The following is a 14,799-nucleotide window of genomic DNA, read 5'->3' as shown; positions in this document are numbered from 1 at the left end:
TAGAGAAGCAGTGGTGGAGGATGTGGCTAGATTGAAAGATCGTCACTTTGCTGAGCACATTCCTCCCACGGCCAAAAAAAACTTTCCTGCTAAGAGATGTAGAGTCTGTGCTCGAAGAGGTATCAGGAAGGAGACTAGGATGTACTGCCCTGATTGTCCTTCAAAGCCTGGGCTGTGTGTGGGTGGCTGTTTCAGGAGCTACCACACACAGAAGAATTATTGGGAAATTCCGTGAGCGTAAACTGGTGTTTTATATTTTTATATGTTCGGTTTCACGGTTGGCATTAGTCATGTATTCAGTTAGAGCTTTTGTGTTTATAGTTTTGTACTAATTTATGATTAGTGGTTTCTTTGTTGTTTAAAAACAAAAAAAAGGGGATGGCATGTGTAGAGTGGCGCTTGGCTGGCGGCGTGGGTGTGGTGGCGCTTGGCTGGCGGTGTGTGTGGGGTGGCGCTTGGCTGGCGGTGTGTGTGGGGTGGCGCTTGGCTGGCGGTGTGTGTGGGGTGGCGCTGGGCTGGCGGTGTGTGTGGGGTGGCGCTGGGCTGGCGGTGTGTGTGGGGTGGCGCTTGGCTGGTGGTGTGGGTGGGGTGGCGCTTGGCTGGCAGTGCCGGCCAAACGCCAGACCACACACTCATCAGCTGGGGTGATTGCTGTATCAGGCATGTGGGCGTATGAAAGTGATGGGCCCTTGACTGGCGCTGTCTGTGGATGCGAGTCTTGTAATGTGCTGGGCCCGTGGCTGGCGGCGTGAATGGTCTAGTGCATGTCATGTATGAAAGGTGTGTGAATGGACTGTAAAGCGGTTGGTGCCTTGTCGTGGCTTTACAGCTCACGAGCTGTGAGTCATTGGTTCAGTTTTTTGGCCTTTCAATTATTACCAGTGCATTTCACTTTTGTGAAATCTCTTGTTAATAAAATTTGATCTACTGAACCATCACTCACCCTCGTGCCAAATCCAACCAGTATGTGTGGTACAAATGACAAAACCTGCTCCGCTGTAATCAGGCGTCGCAGCACACTTGAGACACGCTAGGTGCCTCAGGTGGGACCCCGATGATGAAGCATGCCACCAACTTGGTTGGTGGGTGAGGGGTCTTCTTCACATAACCTAAGTGTGTTTCTTTTCACAATTTTAGTGTTTGGCACATCACGGACGTATGTGCACACATCAAAGTGATATATTCCAAAAATACCTGTGTTTGGGGGGGAGGGCCCACCTATGTTTTTGGTCCTGGGTGCGGCCGTCATGTAGGGAAACCTACAAAACCCAGAAACTTTTTAAAACTAGGCACCCCAAGGAGTCTAGGGAGGTGTGGCTTGTGTGGCTCCTCCAACATTTTCTTACCCAGACTCCTCTGTAAACCTCACAATTTGCATAAAAAAGCATATTTTCCTGATTTTTCTTAGTAGGATCACCGCTCCAGCACAAAATTCCTACTCCCCAGTTTTCCCCTCAGTCTCCCAAGTAAAATGACACCTCACTTATGTGGGTCCCCAAAGCAGAGTCCGTATAAAGATGTATAAAAGAATATGCCCTTATAAACTTGCTGTGCTATCCCTTCTATCCCTTCAGGTTTTGGGCCTTATTATGTTGCAGGCACCTGGGCCACCCACACAAGTGAGGTATCATTTTTATCGGGAGACTTGGGGGAACGCTGGGTGGAAGGAAATTTGTGGCTCCTATCAGATTCCAGAACTTTCTGCCACAGAAATGTGAGGAACATGTGTTTTTTTAGCCAAATTTTGAGGTTTGCAAAGGATTCTGGGTAACAGAACCTGGTCCGAGCCCCGCAAGTCACCCCTCCTTGGATTCCCCTAGGTCTCTAGTTTTCAGAAATGCACTGGTTTGGTAGGTTTCCCTAGGCGCCGGGTGAGCTACAGGCCAAAATCCGCAGGTAGGCACTGTTTTCTCCCAAAATTGTGGATGTGTCCACGTTGTGCTTTGGGGTGTTTCCTGTCGCAGGCGCTAGGCCTACCCACGCAAGTGAGGTATCATTTTTATCGGGAGACTTGGGGGAACGCTGGGTGGAAGGAAATTTGTAGCTCCTCTCAGATTCCAGAACTTTCTGCCACAGAAATGTGAGGAACATGTGTTTTTTTAGCCAAATTTTGAGGTTTGCAAAGGATTCTGGGTAACAGAACCTGGTCCGAGCCCCGCAAGTCACCCCTCCTTGGATCCTCCTAGGTCTCTAGTTTTCAGAAATGCACAGGTTTGGTAGGTTTCCCTAGGTGGCGGCTGAGCTAGAGACCAAAATCTACAGGTAGTCACTTTGCTAAAAACAGCTCTGTTTTCTGTGATATGTCCACGTTGTGTTTTGGGGCATATCCTGTCGCGGGCGCTAGGCCTACCCACACAAGTGAGGTATCATTTTTATCGGGAGACGTGGGGGAACGCTGGGTGGAAGGACATTTGTGGCTCCTCTCAGATTCCAGAACTTTCTGCCACAGAAATGTGAGGAACATGTGTTTTTTTAGCCAAATTTTGAGGTTTGCAAAGGATTCTGGGTAACAGAACCTGGTCCGAGCCCCGCAAGTCACCCCTCCTTGGATCCCCCTAGGTCTCTAGTTTTCAGAAATGCACAGCTTTGGTAGGTTTCCCTAGGTGGCGGCTGAGCTACAGGCCAAAATCTACAGGTAGTCACTTTGCTAAAAACAGCTCTGTTTTCTGTGATATGTCCACGTTGTGTTTTGGGGCATATCCTGTTGCGGGCGCTAGGCCTACCCACACAAGTGAGGTATCATTTTTATCGGGAGACGTGGGGGAACGCTGGGTGGAAGGAAATTTGTAGCTCCTCTCAGATTCCAGAACTTTCTGCCACAGAAATGTGAGGAACATGTGTTATTTTAGCCAAATTTTGAGGTTTGCAAAGGATTCTGGGTAACAGAACCTGGTCCGAGCCCCGCAAGTCACCCCTCCTTGGATTCCCCTAGGTCTCTAGTTTTCAGAAATGCACAGGTTTGGTAGGTTTCCCTAGGTGGCGGCTGAGCTAGAGGCCAAAATCTACAGGTAGGCACTTCGCAAAAAACACCTCTGTTTTTTTCCAAAATTTAGGATGTGTCCACGTTGCGCTTTGGGGTGTTTCCTGTCGCCGGCGCTAGGCCTACCCACGCAAGTGAGGTATCATTTTTATCGGGAGACTTGAGGGAACGCTGGGTGGAAGGAAATTTGTAGCTCCTCTCAGATTCCAGAACTTTCTGCCACAGAAATGTGAGGAACATGTGTTTTTTTAGCCAAATTTTGAGGTTTGCAAAGGATTCTGGGTAACAGAACCTGGACCGAGCCCCGCAAGTCACCCCTCCTTGGATCCCCCTAGGTCTCTAGTTTTCAGAAATGCACAGGTTTGGTAGGTTTCCCTAGGTGGCGGCTGAGCTAGAGGCCAAAATCTACAGGTAGTCACTTTGCTAAAAACAGCTCTGTTTTCTGTGATATGTCCACGTTGTGTTTTGGGGCATATCCTGTCGCGGTCGCTAGGCCTACCCACACAAGTGAGGTATCATTTTTATCGGGAGACGTGGGGGAACGCTGGGTGGAAGGAAATTTGTAGCTCCTCTCAGATTCCAGAACTTTCTGCCACAGAAATGTGAGGAACATGTGTTATTTTAGCCAAATTTTGAGGTTTGCAAAGGATTCTGGGTAACAGAACCTGGTCCGAGCCCCGCAAGTCACCCCTCCTTGGATTCCCCTAGGTCTCTAGTTTTCAGAAATGCACAGGTTTGGTAGGTTTCCCTAGGTGGCGGCTGAGCTAGAGGCCAAAATCTACAGGTAGGCACTTCGCAAAAAACACCTCTGTTTTTTTCCAAAATTTAGGATGTGTCCACGTTGCGCTTTGGGGTGTTTCCTGTCGCCGGCGCTAGGCCTACCCACGCAAGTGAGGTATCATTTTTATCGGGAGACTTGGGGGAACGCTGGGTGGAAGGAAATTTGTAGCTCCTCTCAGATTCCAGAACTTTCTGCCACAGAAATGTGAGGGACATGTGTTTTTTTAGCCAAATTTTGAGGTTTGCAAAGGATTCTGGGTAACAGAACCTGGTCCGAGCCCCGCAAGTCACCCCTCCTTGGATCCCCCTAGGTCTCTAGTTTTCAGAAATGCACAGGTTTGGTAGGTTTCCCAAGGTGGCGGCTGAGCTAGAGGCCAAAATCTACAGGTAGTCACTTTGCTAAAAACAGCTCTGTTTTCTGTGATATGTCCACGTTGTGTTTTGGGTCATATCCTGTCGCGGGCGCTAGGCCTACCCACACAAGTGAGGTATCATTTTTATCGGGAGACGTGGGGGAACGCTGGGTGGAAGGAAATTTGTGGCTCCTCTCAGATTCCAGAACTTTCTGCCACAGAAATGTGAGGAACATGTGTTTTTTTAGCCAAATTTTGAGGTTTGCAAAGGATTCTGGGTAACAGAACCTGGTCCGAGCCCCGCAAGTCACCCCTCCTTGGATCCCCCCAGGTCTCTAGTTTTCAGAAATGCACAGGTTTGGTAGGTTTCCCTAGGTGGCGGCTGAGCTAGAGGCCAAAATCTACAGGTAGTCACTTTGCTAAAAACAGCTCTGTTTTCTGTGATATGTCCACGTTGTGTTTTGGGGCATATCCTGTCGCGGGCGCTAGGCCTACCCACACAAGTGAGGTATCATTTTTATCGGGAGACGTGGGGGAACGCTGGGTGGAAGGAAATTTGTAGCTCCTCTCAGATTCCAGAACTTTCTGCCACAGAAATGTGAGGAACATGTGTTTTTTTAGCCAAATTTTGAGGTTTGCAAAGGATTCTGGGTAACAGAACCTGGTCAGAGCCCCGCAAGTCACCCCTCTTTGGATCCCCCTAGGTCTCTAGTTTTCAGAAATGCACAGGTTTGGTAGGTTTCCCTAGGTGGCGGCTGAGCTAGAGGCCACAATCTACAGGTAGTCACTTTGCTAAAAACAGCTCTGTTTTCTGTGATATGTCCACGTTGTGTTTTGGGGCATATCCTGTCGCGGGCGCTAGGCCTACCCACACAAGTGAGGTATCATTTTTATCGGGAGACGTGGGGGAACGCTGGGTGGAAGGAAATTTGTAGCTCCTCTCAGATTCCAGAACTTTCTGCCACAGAAATGTGAGGAACATGTGTTTTTTTAGCCAAATTTTGAGGTTTGCAAAGGATTCTGGGTAACAGAACCTGGTCCGAGCCCCGCAAGTCACCCCTCCTTGGATTCCCCTAGGTCTCTAGTTTTCAGAAATGCACAGGTTTGGTAGGTTTCCCTAGGTGCCGGCTGAGCTAGAGGCCAAAATCTACAGGTAGGCACTTCGCAAAAAACACCTCTGTTTTTTTCCAAAATTTAGGATGTGTCCACGTTGCGCTTTGGGGTGTTTCCTGTCGCCGGCGCTAGGCCTACCCACGCAAGTGAGGTATCATTTTTATCGGGAGACTTGGGGGAACACTGGGTGGAAGGAAATTTGTAGCTCCTCTCAGATTCCAGAACTTTCTGCCACAGAAATGTGAGGAACATGTGTTTTTTTAGCCAAATTTTGAGGTTTGCAAAGGATTCTGGGTAACAGAACCTCGTCCGAGCCACACAAGTCACCCCTCCTTGGATTCCCCTAGGTCTCTAGTTTTCAGAAATGCATAGGTTTGGTAGGTTTCCCTAGGTGGCGGCTGAGCTAGAGGCCAAAATCTACAGGTAGTCACTTTGCTAAAAACAGCTCTGTTTTCTGTGATATGTCCACGTTGTGTTTTGGGGCATATCCTGTCGCGGGCGCTAGGCCTACCCACACAAGTGAGGTATCATTTTTATCGGGAGACGTGGGGGAACGCTGGGTGGAAGGAAATTTGTGGCTCCTCTCAGATTCCAGAACTTTCTGCCACAGAAATGTGAGGAACATGTGTTTTTTTAGCCAAATTTTGAGGTTTGCAAAGGATTCTGGGTAACAGAACCTGGTCCGAGCCCCGCAAGTCACCCCTCCTTGGATCCCCCTAGGTCTCTAGTTTTCAGAAATGCACATGTTTGGTAGGTTTCCCTAGGTGGCGGCTGAGCTAGAGGCCAAAATCTACAGGTAGTCACTTTGCTAAAAACAGCTCTGTTTTCTGTGATGTGTCCAGGTTGTGTTTTGGGGCATATCCTGTCGCGGGCGCTAGGTCTACCCACACAAGTGAGGTATCATTTTTATCGGGAGACGTGGGGGAATGCTGGGTGGAAGGAAATTTGTCGCTCCTCTCAGATTCCAGAACTTTCTGCCACAGAAATGTGAGGAACATGTGTTTTTTTAGCCAAATTTTGAGGTTTGCAAAGGATTCTGGGTAACAGAACCTGGTCCGAGCCACACAAGTCACCCCTCCTTGGATTCCCCTAGGTCTCTAGTTTTCAGAAATGCACAGGTTTGGTAGGTTTCCCTAGGTGCCGGCTGAGCTAGAGGCCAAAATCTACAGGTAGTCACTTTGCTAAAAACAGCTCTGTTTTCTGTGATGTGTCCACGTTGTGTTTTGGGGCATATCCTGTCGCGGGCGCTAGGCCTACCCAAACAAGTGAGGTATCATTTTTATCGGGAGACTTGGGGGAACATAGAATAGCAAAACAAGTGTTATTGCCCCTTGTCTTTCTCTACATTTATTCCTTCCAAATATAGGGGTGTGTGTAAAAAAGACATCTATTTGAGAAATTCCATGTAATTCACGTGCTACTATGGTCACCCCGGAATTCAGAGATGTGCAAATAACCACTGCTCCTCAACACCTTATCTTGTGCCCTTTTTGGAAATGCAAAGGTTTTCTTGATAGCTATTTTTTACTCCTTATATTTCAGCAAATGAATTACTGTCTACCCGGTATAGAATGAAAACGCACTGCAGGGTGCAGCTCATTTATTGGCTCTGGGTTCCTCGGGTTCTTGATGAACCTACAAACCCTATATATCCCCGCAACCAGAGGAGTCCAGCAGACGTAACGGTATATTGCTTTCGATAATCTGACATTGCAGGGAAAAGTTACAGAGTAAAAAGTAGAGAAAAATTGATGTTTTTTTCTCCTCAATTTCAATATTTTTCTTTTTCAGCTGTTATTTTCTGTAGGAAACCCTTGTAGGATCTACACAAATGACCCCTTGCTGAATTCAGAATTTTGTCTACTTTTCAGAAATGTTTAGGTTTCTGGGATCCAGCATTGGTTTCATGACCATTCCGGTCACTGACTGGAAGGAGGCTGAAAGCACAAAAAATTGCACAAATGGGGTATGCCCCAGTAAAATGCCAAAATTGTGTTGAAAAATTGGGTTTTCGGATTCAAGTCTGCCTGTTCCTGAAAGCTGGGAAGCTGCTGAGTTTAGCACCGCAAACCCTTTGTTGATGCCATTTTCAGGGGAAAAACCACAAGCCTTCTTCTGCAGCCCCTTTTTCCAATTTTTTTGAAAAAAACGAAATTTTCACTGTATTTTGGCCAATTTCTTGGCCTCCTTCAGGGGAACCCACAAAGTCTGGGTACCTTTAGAATCGCTAGGATGTTGGGAAAAAAGGACGCAAATTTGGCTTGGTTAGCTTATGTGGACAAAAAGTTATGAGGGCCTAAGCGCGAACTGCCCCAAATAGGCAAAAAAAGGCCTGGCACAGGAGGGGGAAAAGGCCTGGCAGCGAAGTGGTTAAGGAGATGAATTGTCTAAGATATATAAGCCAGTTTTTGTGGGGAAATGGGCAGGGAATGAGAAGTGGCTTAAATTTTGCTCTCTTGAGATATATGATATTAAGGGGCATATTTATACTCTGTTTGCGCCGAATGTGCGTCAAAAATTTTGACGCACAATCAGCGCAAACGTTTCCCCATATTTAAACCCTGACGCCCGAGCCCGCTGACGATAAAAATCCGCAATGTGCGCCATTTTCTGGATGCAGCAACCCGCCCTGCGTTAATGATATGCAGGGTAGGCGTTCCCATCCAAAAAACGACGAACACAGCCGTGCGTCATATTTATGCTTCGGGCAAAAATGACTCTCGGCCGGGAGGCGGAGCAAAAAAATTACGCAAAGCCCGATGTGCGTCAAAATTTAATGCCTGGGTCAGGGCAGACGTTAAAATGGGGCAAACACACATGTATTTAATCAGAACACACAGAACAAACAACAGAGCAGCAACAGGGAGACATGGAGGTGATTTTTATCCAGCGTGCACGTAGACGCAGAGCCCTGCAGCAACAACAGCAGCTACAACAACAACAGCAGGGACTCCAAAGGCAGCGCAGAAGGCAGGAGAGGATATTCCGCCCAAGAACAACCCTGCATGGCCTCAGGGAACACGACATCATACAGAGGTACCAGTTGAACTGGCAGGCCATTCAGCAGCTCCTGAGAAATATTGAACAGCAGTTGGCCCCCACTTTGGTGACACCCCACACCATCCCAACAGAAACAAAGCTGCTTGCCATACTTCACCTGCTGGCAAGTGGCTCGTTTCAAACAACTGGTGCCCTGGTTGGTGGAATATCACAACCATCATTCTCCGCATTTCTGCCAAAAGTACTGGATGCCATCATTCGCCTGACACCCCTCCGCATCTGCTTCCCTAACACACTGCAGAAGCAGCAGGAAACAAAACAGGGGTTCTACGCCATCAGTGGCTTCCCACACGTCCTTGGTGCCACCTGCTGCAACAGAACACCTCTACCGCAACAGGAAGCACACACATTCAATCAACGTGCAGGCCATAGTCGATCACCGAGGACTGATCAGCAACATTGTGGCTAAATATCCTGGGAGTGTACATGACGCATTCATCTTCCGTCACTCTACCATCAACCAACACTTCCAGGATGGACGGTATGGCAATGGACTACTTGTTGGTAAGTACAAAAATCCAACTTATATACACACTGCACAGCAACCCTCTAGGACACACAACACATACACCACAATAGCAACACCTAGCCAGGAACACACTGAGGTCCTCACATCACTAGCCATGTTTCTGAAGTCACCATTGAACCTGTCACACATTGGAATTTACTTTACAGCTTAATGTGAAGACATTAATGAGTGTGGTTGCCTAAATGTCACCTTGCAAATTGTAAGTGTCACAATAACCTGTACATTAATACATTGCATAAGTCTTAAGGTATGGGATGTCCAGGGTACTTTCATATGAACGTGTTAACTACACTTTCATTTTTAACTCTGCATGGAACTATCATCTCACCCCCAGTGAAGACACACGGACACCTGTATCACAAGTCACAATGCTAGGGAGGGAACACTGTACTGAAAATCCCAAAACATACTGCTGACAAACGGTTAGCTAACAAACACTTGCTCAGCCAAGGAAAAAAAACAATGCAAAAGTTTTAGCCTACAAGTATAGGTTGTCACATTAGTACACAAAAGAGTCACAGACAACACAAGACAACTACTGCCATCAAAGGTCTGTACATGAGTGCCTCCTACATCTACATGATCCCATTCTGTGTTTTTCTTTCAGCTGATCAGGGGTATGGTATCCAGCCTTGGCTAATGACACCATTTGGGAACCCGACTACTGCTGCAGAGCGGGCATACAACGACGCCCAGAAGAGGACACGCAGCATTGTTGACCGGACCTTTGGGATCCTCAAGTCAAGGTTCCGCTGCCTTGACAACACTGGCGGTAGCCTGCTATATTCCCCAGAGATGGTCTGTAGGATCATACTCACTTGTGCCATATTGCACAATATTTGTGTAAAAATGAACATTCCCCTCCTCGAACCAGACCCAGACATGCCTGAAGACGACGAAGAGGAGGATGCTGGCCTGCAACAGGAGTGGGAACAACCAAACACGGCTGCTGGAGTGCGTAGGCGCCAACAGATTGTAAATAATTTATTTTCATAATTTCTTATATCACCACTTATTGCACAATTGTAAATAAACACAGATAACAAACACCACATCATGGTTTGGCCTATTCATTTCTGCCCACCTTTAGTTTGAAATTTCTGAAGAAGAATGTCGTCTCATTGAGCAATAATGACATAACACTCATCACACAAAAAATATACACCACAAATGTCTGCACAGAGGCTATGATGTTTCATGATACATTACCATCCACAGAGGCCAACAGGAGTACAAATGTGGCAATGACACATGCCTGATCCAGACACCTGAGATATTCTCTCACTCAGCACAAAAATGTAGCTCATTTGAAAGTCTCATTACACGTGTTCAGTGACAGGGTGGGACCATCCATGTGTAAGTGACCATGTCCTCAATGGCTTCTCTCAATTTTTGCTACAAACAATGCCCAATTGGAACAAGATTAGCTGCCACTAACTTATGAGGAGACCTTGAAGTTACAGTGACAACATACACCCAGACAGTTGATAGTGGATCTACATTGGACCACACATATAAACATATGCCATCCAATCAACCAAATATTTGCAAGCAGCCGATCACAGTAGTGTCCCAGTTCGAACCTAGCAGGAAGAATGAAACATGCCACTAAACCAGGTAATGCATAAAGGGCCACATACATCAACAACCTATTTGTCATCAGCACATGAGGAACGCCGAGATTTAGCAAAACATTTCAGTGCAAAATGGTATATCAGATTGCTCCAAATAATCAATAGGGCAAACGTCAAATGGGCAAATGGGATTATTGAATGGCTTACAGTGAATCATACCCTATGGCCTTCCATGAGCCTGCTGCTACAGGTTTAGCATAACAGAATAAATGAAAGCCGTGGATAAATTAGCAAATCTGGAAGGGCAAACCCTAGGGTGCTGGGGGCCTAAGTCCACCTCTACCGCCCCCCAAATATACAAGAATTATGTACATGTGAAGTAAACACATGCATAAGGCGCATGTGTGGCCTACATGTGAAATGTAAAACACATATAAGATACACAAAATCATTATTAGGACATGGTTAGCCCCATAAAAAGTGTAAGTGACAATTGCACTACCTGTTTGGACTATAGATAAATGGATTACCGTGATGAATGTGGACACATTGTTGCTAAGGAATCCATCCTGGTATCCCATTCATCATTTGAAATTAGCCATCAGCAATTACCCAAAATATGTGTGCAAATATGGGTAATAACCATTTTGAGCAATCATTAATATTACACTGTGAATACCTTCTATACATCCAATAAGGGGCATGTGTCATAGCTAACCACAAATGTGTATCACTTAGCACCGTTTGGTCATGACAAAATTCCTTTCACAATTCGACAAAATTAAGACATTTTTGTCAAAATGCGTCATATTTCCACGCATACAGCATGGGCGTCATAATTTTTTGATGTACAGGAGTGCACAGAATGCAGAGTCAAAAAATATCATATTAAAAATAATCGATTAATAAGCTGCATTACATGGCCACCATATATTCTATGATGCGTCATATTTCCACGCATACAGCATGGGCGTCATAATTATTTGACGTACAGGAGTGCACAGAATGCAGAGTCAAAAAATATCATATTAAAAATAATAGATTAATAAGCTGCATTACATGGCCACCATATTTTCTATGATGCGTCATATTTCCACGCATACAGCATGGGCGTCATCATTTTTTGACGTACAGGAGTGCACAGAATGCAGAGTCAAAAAATATGATATTAAAAATAATAGATTAATAAGCTGCATTACATGGCCACCATATTTTCTATGATGCATCATATTTCCACGCATACAGCATGGGCGTCATCATTTTTTGACGTACAGGAGTGCACAGAATGCAGAGTCAAAAAATATGATATTAAAAATAATAGATTAATAAGCTGCATTACATGGCCACCATATTTTCTATGATGCGTCATATTTCCACGCATACAGCATGGGCGTCATAATTATTTGACTTACAGGAGTGCACAGAATGCAGAGTCAAAAAATATTATATTAAAAATAATAGATTAATAAGCTGCATTACATGGCCACCATATTTTCTATGATGCATCATATTTCCACGCATACAGCATGGGCGTCATAATTTTTTGACGTACAGGAGTGCACAGAATGCAGAGTCAAAAAATATTATATTAAAAAGAATAGATTAATAAGCTGCATTACATGGCCACCATATTTTCTATGATGTGTCATATTTCCACGCATACAGCATGGGCGTCATAATTTTTTGACGTACAGGAGTGCACAGAATGCCGAGTCAAAAAAAATCATATAAAAAATAATAGATTAATAAGCTGCATTACATGGCCACCATATTTTCTATGATGCGTCATATTTCCACGCATACAGCATGGGCGTCATAATTTTTTGACGTACAGGAGTGCACAGAATGCAGAGTCAAAAAATATCATATTAAAAATAATCGATTAATAAGCTGCATTACATGGCCACCATATTTTCTATGATGCGTCATATTTCCACGCATACAGCATGGGCGTCATAATTTTTTGACGTACAGGAGTGCACAGAATGCAGAGTCAAAAAATATCATATTAAAAATAATAGATTAATAAGCTGCATTACATGGCCACCATATTTTCTATGATGCGTCATATTTCCACGCATACAGCATGGGCGTCATAATTTTTTGACGTACAGGAGTGCAGAGAATGCAGAGTCAAAAAATATCATATTAAAAATAATAGATTAATAAGCTGCATTACATGGCCACCATATTTTCTATGATGCGTCATATTTCCACGCATACAGCATGGGCGTCATAATTTTTTGACGTACAGGAGTGCAGAGAATGCAGAGTCAAAAAATATCATATTAAAAATAATAGATTCATAAGCTGCATTACATGGCCAACATATTTTCTATGATGCGTCATATTTCCACGCATATAGCATGGGCGTCATAATTTTTTGACGTACAGGAGTGCAGAGAATGCAGAGTCAAAAAATATCATATTAAAAATAATAGATTCATAAGCTGCATTACATGGCCAACATATTTTCTATGATGCGTCATATTTCCACGCATATAGCATGGGCGTCATAATTTTTTGACGTACAGGAGTGCACAGAATGCAGAGTCAAAAAATATCATATTAAAAATAATAGATTAATAAGCTGCATTACATGGCCAACATATTTTCTAAGATGCGTCATATTTCCACGCATATAGCATGGGCGTCATAATTTTTTGACGTACAGGAGTGCACAGAATGCAGAGTCAAAAAAATATCATATTAAAAATAATAGATTAATAAGCTGCATTACATGGCCACCATATTTTCCATGATGCGTCATATTTCCACGCATACAGCATGGGCGTCATAATTTTTTGACGTACAGGAGTGCACAGAATGCAGAGTCAAAAAATATCATATTAAAAATAATAGATTAATAAGCTGCATTACATGGCCAACATATTTTCTATGATGCGTCATATTTCCACGCATACAGCATGGGCGTCATAATTTTTTGACGTACAGGAGTGCCCAGAATGCAGAGTCAAAAAATATCATATTAAAAATAATAGATTAATAAGCTGCATTACATGGCCAACATATTTTCTATGATGCGTCATATTTCCACGCATACAGCATGGGCGTCATAATTTTTTGACGTACAGGAGTGCACAGAATGCAGAGTCAAAAAATATCATATTAAAAATAATAGATTAATAAGCTGCATTACATGGCCAACATATTTTCTATGATGCGTCATATTTCCACGCATACAGCATGGGCGTCATAATTTTTTGACGTACAGGAGTGCACAGAATGCAGAGTCAAAAAATATCATATTAAAAATAATAGATTAATAAGCTGCATTACTTGGCCACCATATTTTCTATGATGCATCATATTTCCACGCATACAGCATGGGCGTCATAATTTTTTGACGTACAGGAGTGCACAGAATGCAGAGTCAAAAAATATCATATTAAAAATAATAGATTAATAAGCTGCATTACATGGCCAACATATTTTCTATGATGCCTCATATTTCCACGCATACAGCATGGGTGGCATAATTTTTTGACGTACAGGAGTGCACAGAATGCAGAGTCCAATTTTTTTTTCAGATTTGGTTCTCATATTTGCCAGCGAATTACATTTCAACTCTAGAACTGTAAACTCAGCCTCACACAAATGTAAGGGAACAATGTAGAAATTATTTTTGACTCTGCATTATGTGCAGTTATGCGTCAAAAAATATGACGCATAATCTGTATGCATGAAAATATGACGCATAACGGAAAAATAAAAACGGCGGCCATTTTATGCAGGATGTGATGTAATAGGATATCCTGTTTACAGAATCTGTACTGTGAGTGTACTTTCACTTTCACTTTGCATTCTAGACTGTGTGGCTGTGTGAAAAGTGTTGTCCTGTGTTTTAGTGCTTTTGTGTCCAGTGTACCTTCTCTATTGTGCTTTTGTGATCATTGTCTTGTTGTCTAATATTGTCTGAGTCTGTTTTGTATACTTTTCTCAAATCCAGTGTTTCTTTTTTTTGTCTGTGGGAGTCTGTTCTGGGTAGTTTAAATTTGGGGTTAGTTGGGCTATTTTTCTTAAGTTTTCTTTTTCCTTCACTACTCTACCTTTCCCCATTTCCCCCTTTTCCTTTTTGTTCAACATTTTTCACCTTTGTAATTGTAAAGATGTCAGGTAGGACACGGCTTTCCAGGATGGGTGAGGAGGAATTGGGGGGATTTATTTGGCTTGTTTGCCATTTCCTCCCACTCATGCTGGAGGCTGGGGGCCGTGTGATACAGGGGTGTCACACGGAGGCACGTAAAGTCCGGTGGGGGAAGGTGCGCCATCACTTGGTCCGGGTCTACGGTAGCATGAGGAATGACCATCAACTCAAGCACCGCTGGGCTGATCTGATATCCAGGGAGCAGGATCTGCTGGACCACCTGGGAATCAGGATTGGTGGCC

This window comes from Pleurodeles waltl, chromosome 5, assembly GCF_031143425.1.
Source record: "Pleurodeles waltl isolate 20211129_DDA chromosome 5, aPleWal1.hap1.20221129, whole genome shotgun sequence".
NCBI classification, from domain to species: domain Eukaryota; kingdom Metazoa; phylum Chordata; class Amphibia; order Caudata; family Salamandridae; genus Pleurodeles; species Pleurodeles waltl.
Note: the sequence above shows the minus strand (reverse complement) of the source record.